This window comes from Halictus rubicundus, unplaced genomic scaffold (genome assembly GCF_050948215.1).
Source record: "Halictus rubicundus isolate RS-2024b unplaced genomic scaffold, iyHalRubi1_principal scaffold0023, whole genome shotgun sequence".
Lineage (NCBI taxonomy): Eukaryota > Metazoa > Arthropoda > Insecta > Hymenoptera > Halictidae > Halictus > Halictus rubicundus.
This window is the reverse complement of record NW_027488564.1, coordinates 1,195,657-1,204,714: the sequence shown is the minus strand read 5'-3', so window position 1 is coordinate 1,204,714 and position 9,058 is coordinate 1,195,657.

The following is a 9,058-nucleotide window of genomic DNA, read 5'->3' as shown; positions in this document are numbered from 1 at the left end:
ACGATAGGATAGGATAGAGCATAGGATAGGATGGAGGATAGGATAGGATAGAGGATAGGATAGGATAGAGGATAGGATAGACGATAGGATAGGATAGAGGATAGGATAGGATAGAGGATAGAGGATAGGATAGGATAGAGGATAGAGGATAGGATAGGGTAGAGGATAGGATAGGATAGAGGATAGGATAGGATAGAGGATAGGATAGGATAGAGGATAGGATAGACGATAGGATAGGATAGAGTATTGGATAGGGTAGAGGATAGATGATAGGATAGGATAGAGGATAGGATAGGGGATTTGATAGGATAGAGGATAGGATAGGATAGAGGATAGGATAGGATACAGGATAGGATAGGATAGAGGATAGGATAGGATAGAGGATAGGATAGGATAGAGGATAGGATAGGATAGAGGATAGGATAGGATAGAGGATAGGATAGGATATAGGATAGGATAGGATAGAGGATAGGATAGGATAGAGGAATAGGATAGGATAGAGGATAGGATAGACGATAGGATAGGATAGAGCATAGGATAGGATAGAGGATGGGATAGGATAGAGGACAGGATAGGATACAGGATTGGATAGGATACAGGAAAGGATAGGATTGAGGATAGGATAGGATGGAGGATAGGATAGGATAGAGGATAGGATAGGATAGAGGATAGGATAGACGATAGGATAGGATAGCGGATAGGATAGGATAGAGGATAGAGGATAGGATAGGATAGAGGATAGAGGATAGGATAGGATAGAGGATAGGATAGACGATAGGATAGGATAGAGGATAGGATAGAGGATAGCATAGGATAGAGGATAGGATAGGACAGAGGATAGCATAGGATAGAGGATAGGATAGGACAGAGGATAGGATAGGATAGAGGATAGGATAGGATAGAGGATAGGATAGGATACAGGATAGGATAGGATGGAGGATAGGATAGGATAGAGGATAGGATAGAGGATAGCATAGGATAGAGGATAGGATAGGACAGAGGATAGCATATGATAGAGGATAGGATAGGATAGAGGATAGGATAGGATAGAGGATAGGATAGGATAGAGGATAGGATAGGATAGAGGATAGGATAGGATAGAGGATAGGATAGGAAGGATAGGATAGGATATAGGATAGGATAGGATAGAGGATAGGATAGGATACAGGATAGGATAGGATGGAGGATAGGATAGGATAGAGGATAGGATAGGATAGAGGATAGGATAGAGGATTGGATAGGATACAGGATAGGATAGGATAGAGGATAGGATAGGGGATTTGATAGGATAGAGGATAGGATATGATAGAGGATAGGATAGGATAGAGGATAGGATAGAGGATAGCATAGGATAGAGGATAGGATAGGACAGAGGATGATAGAGGATAGGATAGGATAGAGGATAGGATAGGATAGAGGATAGGATAGGATAGAGGATAGGATAGGATAGAGGATAGGATAGGATGGAGGATAGGATAGGATAGAGGATAGGATAGGATAGAGGATAGGATAGGATAGAGGATAGGATAGGATAGAGGATAGGATAGGATAGAGGATAGGATAGGATATAGGATAGGATAGGATAGAGGATAGGATAGGATAGAGGAATAGGATGGGATAGAGGATAGGATAGACGATAGGATAGGATAGAGCATAGGATAGGATGGAGGATAGGGTAGGATAGAGGATAGGATAGACGATAGGATAGGATAGAGGATAGGATATTATAGAGGATAGGATAGGATAGAGGATAGGATAGGATAGAGGATAGGATAGGATAGAGGATAGGATAGGATGGAGGATAGGATAGGATAGAGGATAGGATAGGATAGAGGATAGGATAGGATAGAGGATAGGATAGGATACAGGATAGGATAGGATGGAGGATAGGATAGGATAGAGGATAGGATAGAGGATAGCATAGGATAGAGGATAGGATAGGACAGAGGATAGCATATGATAGAGGATAGGATAGGATAGAGGATAGGATAGGATAGAGGATAGGATAGGATAGAGGATAGGATAGGATAGAGGATAGGATAGGATAGAGGATAGGATAGGATAGAGTATAGGATAGGATAAGATAAAAGGATAGGATCGAATAGAGGATAGGATAGGATAGAGGACAGGAGAGGATACAGGATTGGATAGGATACAGGAAAGGATAGGATTGAGGATAGGATAGGATGGAGGATAGGATAGGATAGAGGATAGGATAGGATAGAGGATAGGATAGACGATAGGATAGGATAGAGGATAGGATAGAGGATAGCATAGGATAGAGGATAGGATAGGACAGAGGATAGCATAGGATAGAGGATAGGATAGGACAGAGGATAGGATAGGATAGAGGATAGGATAGGATAGAGGATAGGATAGGATACAGGATAGGATAGGATGGAGGATAGGATAGGATAGAGGATAGGATAGAGGATAGCATAGGATAGAGGATAGGATAGGACAGAGGATAGGATAGGATAGAGGATAGGATAGGATAGAGGATAGGATAGGATAGAGGATAGGATAGGATAGAGGATAGGATAGGATAGAGGATAGGATAGGATATAGGATAGGATAGGATAGAGGATAGGATAGGATAGAGGAATAGGATGGGATAGAGGATAGGATAGACGATAGGATAGGATAGAGCATAGGATAGGATGGAGGATAGGGTAGGATAGAGGATAGGATAGGATAGAGGATAGGATAGACGATAGGATAGGATAGAGGATAGGATAGGATAGAGGATAGAGGATAGGATAGGATAGAGGATAGAGGATAGGATAGGATAGAGGATAGGATAGGATAGAGGATAGGATAGGATAGAGGATAAGATAGGATAGAGGATAGGATAGGATAGAGGATAGGATAGGATACAGGATAGGATAGGATGGAGGATAGGATAGGATAGAGGATAGGATAGGATAGAGGATAGGATAGAGGATTGGATAGGATACAGGATAGGATAGGATAGAGGATAGGATAGGGGATTTGATAGGATAGAGGATAGGATATGATAGAGGATAGGATAGGATAGAGGATAGGATAGAGGATAGCATAGGATAGAGGATAGCATAGGATAGAGGATAGGATAGGACAGAGGATAGCATATGATAGAGGATAGGATAGGATAGAGGATAGGATAGGATAGAGGATAGGATAGGATAGATGATAGGATAGGATAGAGGATAGGATAGGATGGAGGATAGGATAGGATAGAGGATAGGATAGGATAGAGGATAGGATAGGATAGAGGATAGGATAGGATAGAGGATAGGTTAGGATAGAGGATAGGATAGGATATAGGATAGGATAGGATAGAGGATAGGATAGGATAGAGGAATAGGATGGGATAGAGGATAGGATAGACGATAGGATAGGATAGAGCATAGGATAGGATGGAGGATAGGGTAGGATAGAGGATAGGATAGGATAGAGGATAGGATAGACGATAGGATAGGATAGAGGATAGGATAGGATAGAGGATAGGATAGGATAGAGGATAGGATAGGATGGAGGATAGGATAGGATAGAGGATAGGATATGATAGAGGATAGGATAGGATAGAGGATAGGATAGGATAGAGGATAGGATAGGATAGAGGATAGGATAGGATGGAGGATAGGATAGGATAGAGGATAGGATAGGATAGAGGATAGGATAGGATAGAGGATAGGATAGGATACAGGATAGGATAGGATGGAGGATAGGATAGGATAGAGGATAGGATAGAGGATAGCATAGGATAGAGGATAGGATAGGATAGAGGATAGGATAGGATATAGGATAGGATAGGATAGAGGATAGGATAGGATAGAGGAATAGGATGGGATACAGGATAGGATAGACGATAGGATAGGATAGAGCATAGGATAGGATGGAGGATCGGATAGGATAGAGGATAGGATAGGATAGAGGATAGGATAGACGATAGGATAGGATAGAGGATAGGATAGGATAGAGGATAGAGGATAGGATAGGATAGAGGATAGAGGATAGGATAGGGTAGAGGATAGGATAGGATAGAGGATAGGATAGGATAGAGGATAGGATAGGATAGAGGATAGGATTGGACAGAGAATAGGGTAGGGGATTTGATAGGATAGAGGATAGGATAGGATAGAAGATAGGATTGGATAGAGGATAGGATAGGATAGAGGATAGGATAGGATAGAGGACAGGATAGGATACAGGATTGGATAGGATACAGGAAAGGATAGGATTGGGGATAGGATAGGATGGACGATAGGATAGGATAGAGGATAGGATAGGATAGAGGATAGGATAGGATACAGGATAGGATAGGATAGGATAGAGGATAGGATAGGGGATTTGATAGGATAGAGGATAGGATAGGATAGAGGATAGGATAGGATACAGGATAGGATAGGATAGAGGATAGGATAGGATAGAGGATAGGATAGGATATAGGATAGGATAGGATAGAGGATAGGATAGGATAGAGGAATAGGATAGGATAGAGGATAGGATAGACGATAGGATGGGATAGAGCATAGGATAGGATAGAGGATAGGATAGGATAGAAGATAGGATAGGATAGAGGATAGGATAGGATAGAGGATAGGAAAGGATAGAGGATAGGATAGGATAGAGGATAGGATAGGATAGAGGATAGGATAGGATATAGGATAGGATAGGATAGAGGATAGGATAGGATAGAGGATAGGATAGGATAGAGGAATAGGATGGGATAGAGGATAGGATAGACGATAGGATAGGATAGAGCATAGGATAGGATGGAGGATAGGGTAGGATAGAGGATAGGATAGGATAGAGGATAGGATAGGATAGAGGATAGGATAGGATAGAGGATAAGATAGGATAGAGGATAGGATAGGATAGAGGATAGGATAGGATACAGGATAGGATAGGATGGAGGATAGGATAGGATAGAGGATAGGATAGGATAGAGGATAGGATAGAGGATTGGATAGGATACAGGATAGGATAGGATAGAGGATAGGATAGGGGATTTGATAGGATAGAGGATAGGATATGATAGAGGATAGGATAGGATAGAGGATAGGATAGAGGATAGCATAGGATAGAGGATAGCATAGGATAGAGGATAGGATAGGACAGAGGATAGCATATGATAGAGGATAGGATAGGATAGAGGATAGGATAGGATAGAGGATAGGATAGGATAGATGATAGGATAGGATAGAGGATAGGATAGGATGGAGGATAGGATAGGATAGAGGATAGGATAGGATAGAGGATAGGATAGGATAGAGGACAGGATAGGATACAGGATTGGATAGGATACAGGAAAGGATAGGATTGGGGATAGGATAGGATGGACGATAGGATAGGATAGAGGATAGGATAGGATAGAGGATAGGATAGGATACAGGATAGGATAGGATAGAGGATAGGATAGGATAGAGGATAGGATAGGATAGAGGAATAGGATGGGATAGAGGATAGGATAGACGATAGGATAGGATAGAGCATAGGATAGGATGGAGGATAGGGTAGGATAGAGGATAGGATAGGATAGAGGATAGGATAGGATAGAGGATAGGATAGGATGGAGGATAGGATAGGATAGAGGATAGGATAGGATAGAGGATAGGATAGGATAGAGGATAGGATAGGATAGAGGATAGGTTAGGATAGAGGATAGGATAGGATATAGGATAGGATAGGATAGAGGATAGGATAGGATAGAGGAATAGGATGGGATAGAGGATAGGATAGACGATAGGATAGGATAGAGCATAGGATAGGATGGAGGATAGGGTAGGATAGAGGATAGGATAGGATAGAGGATAGGATAGACGATAGGATAGGATAGAGGATAGGATAGGATAGAGGATAGGATAGGATAGAGGATAGGATAGGATGGAGGATAGGATAGGATAGAGGATAGGATAGGATAGAGGATAGGATAGGATAGAGGATAGGAAAGGATAGAGGATAGGATAGGATAGAGGATAGGATAGGATAGAGGATAGGATAGGATATAGGATAGGATAGGATAGAGGATAGGATAGGATAGAGGAATAGGATGGGATAGAGGATAGGATAGACGATAGGATAGGATAGAGCATAGGATAGGATGGAGGATAGGGTAGGATAGAGGATAGGATAGGATAGAGGATAGGATAGACGATAGGATAGGATAGAGGATAGGATAGGATAGAGGATAGAGGATAGGATAGGATAGAGGATAGAGGATAGGATAGGATAGAGGATAGGATAGGATAGAGGATAGGATAGGATAGAGGATAAGATAGGATAGAGGATAGGATAGGATAGAGGATAGGATAGGATAGAGGATAGGATAGGATAGAGGATAGGAAAGGATAGAGGATAGGATAGGATAGAGGATAGGATAGGATAGAGGATAGGATAGGATATAGGATAGGATAGGATAGAGGATAGGATAGGATAGAGGAATAGGATGGGATAGAGGATAGGATAGACGATAGGATAGGATAGAGCATAGGATAGGATGGAGGATAGGGTAGGATAGAGGATAGGATAGGATAGAGGATAGGATAGACGATAGGATAGGATAGAGGATAGGATAGGATAGAGGATAGAGGATAGGATAGGATAGAGGATAGAGGATAGGATAGGATAGAGGATAGGATAGGATAGAGGATAGGATAGGATAGAGGATAAGATAGGATAGAGGATAGGATAGGATAGAGGATAGGATAGGATACAAGATAGGATAGGATGGAGGATAGGATAGGATAGAGGATAGGATAGGATAGAGGATAGGATAGAGGATTGGATAGGATACAGGATAGGATAGGATAGGGGATTTGATAGGATAGAGGATAGGATATGATAGAGGATAGGATAGGATAGAGGATAGGATAGAGGATAGCATAGGATAGAGGATAGGATAGGACAGAGGATAGCATATGATAGAGGATAGGATAGGATAGAGGATAGGATAGGATAGAGGATAGGATAGGATAGAGGATAGGATAGGATAGAGGATAGGATAGGATAGAGGATAGGATAGGATAGAGGATAGGATAGGATAGAGGATAGGATAGGATATAGGATAGGATAGGATAGAGGATAGGATAGGATAGAGGAATAGGATGGGATAGAGGATAGGATAGACGATAGGATAGGATAGAGCATAGGATAGGATGGAGGATAGGGTAGGATAGAGGATAGGATAGGATAGAGGATAGGATAGACGATAGGATAGGATAGAGGATAGGATAGGATAGAGGATAGAGGATAGGATAGGATAGAGGATAGAGGATAGGATAGGATAGAGGATAGGATAGGATAGAGGATAGGATTGGACAGAGAATAGGGTAGTGGATTTGATAGAATAGAGGATAGGATAGGATAGAAGATAGGATAGGATAGAGGATAGGATAGGATATAGGATAGGATAGGATAGAGGACAGGATAGGATACAGGATTGGATAGGATACAGGAAAGGATAGGATTGAGGATAGGATAGGATGGAGGATAGGATAGGATAGAGGATAGGATAGGATACAGGATAGGATAGACGATAGGATAGGATAGAGGATTGGATAGGATAGAGGATAGATGATAGGATAGGATAGAGGATAGAGGATAGGATAGGGGATTTGATAGGATAGAGGATAGGATAGGATAGAAGATAGGATAGGATAGAGGATAGGATAGGATAGAGGATAGGATAGGATAGAGGATAGGATAGGATAGAGGACAGGATAGGATACAGGATTGGATAGGATAGAGGATAGGATTGGACAGAGAATAAGGTAGGGGATTTGATAGGATAGAGGATAGGATAGGATAGAGGATAGGATAGGATAGAGGATAGGATAGGATATAGGATAGGATAGGATAGAGGATAGGATAGGATAGAGGAATAGGATGGGATACAGGATAGGATAGACGATAGGATAGGATAGAGCATAGGATAGGATGGAGGATCGGATAGGATAGAGGATAGGATAGGATAGAGGATAGGATAGACGATAGGATAGGATAGAGGATAGGATAGGATAGAGGATAGAGGATAGGATAGGATAGAGGATAGAGGATAGGATAGGGTAGAGGATAGGATAGGATAGAGGATAGGATAGGATAGAGGATAGGATAGGATAGAGGATAGGATTGGACAGAGAATAGGGTAGGGGATTTGATAGGATAGAGGATAGGATAGGATAGAAGATAGGATTGGATAGAGGATAGGATAGGATAGAGGATAGGATAGGATAGAGGACAGGATAGGATACAGGATTGGATAGGATACAGGAAAGGATAGGATTGGGGATATTATAGGATGGACGATAGGATAGGATAGAGGATAGGATAGGATAGAGGATAGGATAGGATACAGGATAGGATAGGATAGGATAGAGGATAGGATAGGGGATTTGATAGGATAGAGGATAGGATAGGATAGAGGATAGGATAGGATACAGGATAGGATAGGATAGAGGATAGGATAGGATAGAGGATAGGATAGGATATAGGATAGGATAGGATAGAGGATAGGATAGGATAGAGGAATAGGATAGGATAGAGGATAGGATAGACGATAGGATGGGATAGAGCATAGGATAGGATAGAGGATAGGATAGGATAGAAGATAGGATAGAATAGAGGATAGGATAGGATAGAGGATAGGATAGGATAGAGGATAGAGGATAGGATTGGATAGTGGATAGGATAGGATAGAGGATAGGATAGGATAGAGGATAGGATAGGCGATAGGATAGGATAGAGGATTGGATAGGATAGAGGATAGATGATAGGATAGGATAGAGGATAGGATAGGGGATTTGATAGGATAGAGGATAGGATAGGATAGAGGATAGGATAGGATACAGGATAGGATAGGATAGAGGATAGGATAGGATAGAGGATAGCATAGGATAGAGGATAGGATAGGATACAGGATAGGATAGGATAGAGGATAGGATAGGATAGAGGATAGGATAGGATAGAGGATAGGATAGGATAGAGGATAGGATGGGATACAGGATAGGATAGGATGGAGGATAGGATAGGATAGAGGATAGGATAGAGGATAGCATAGGATAGAGGATAGGATAGG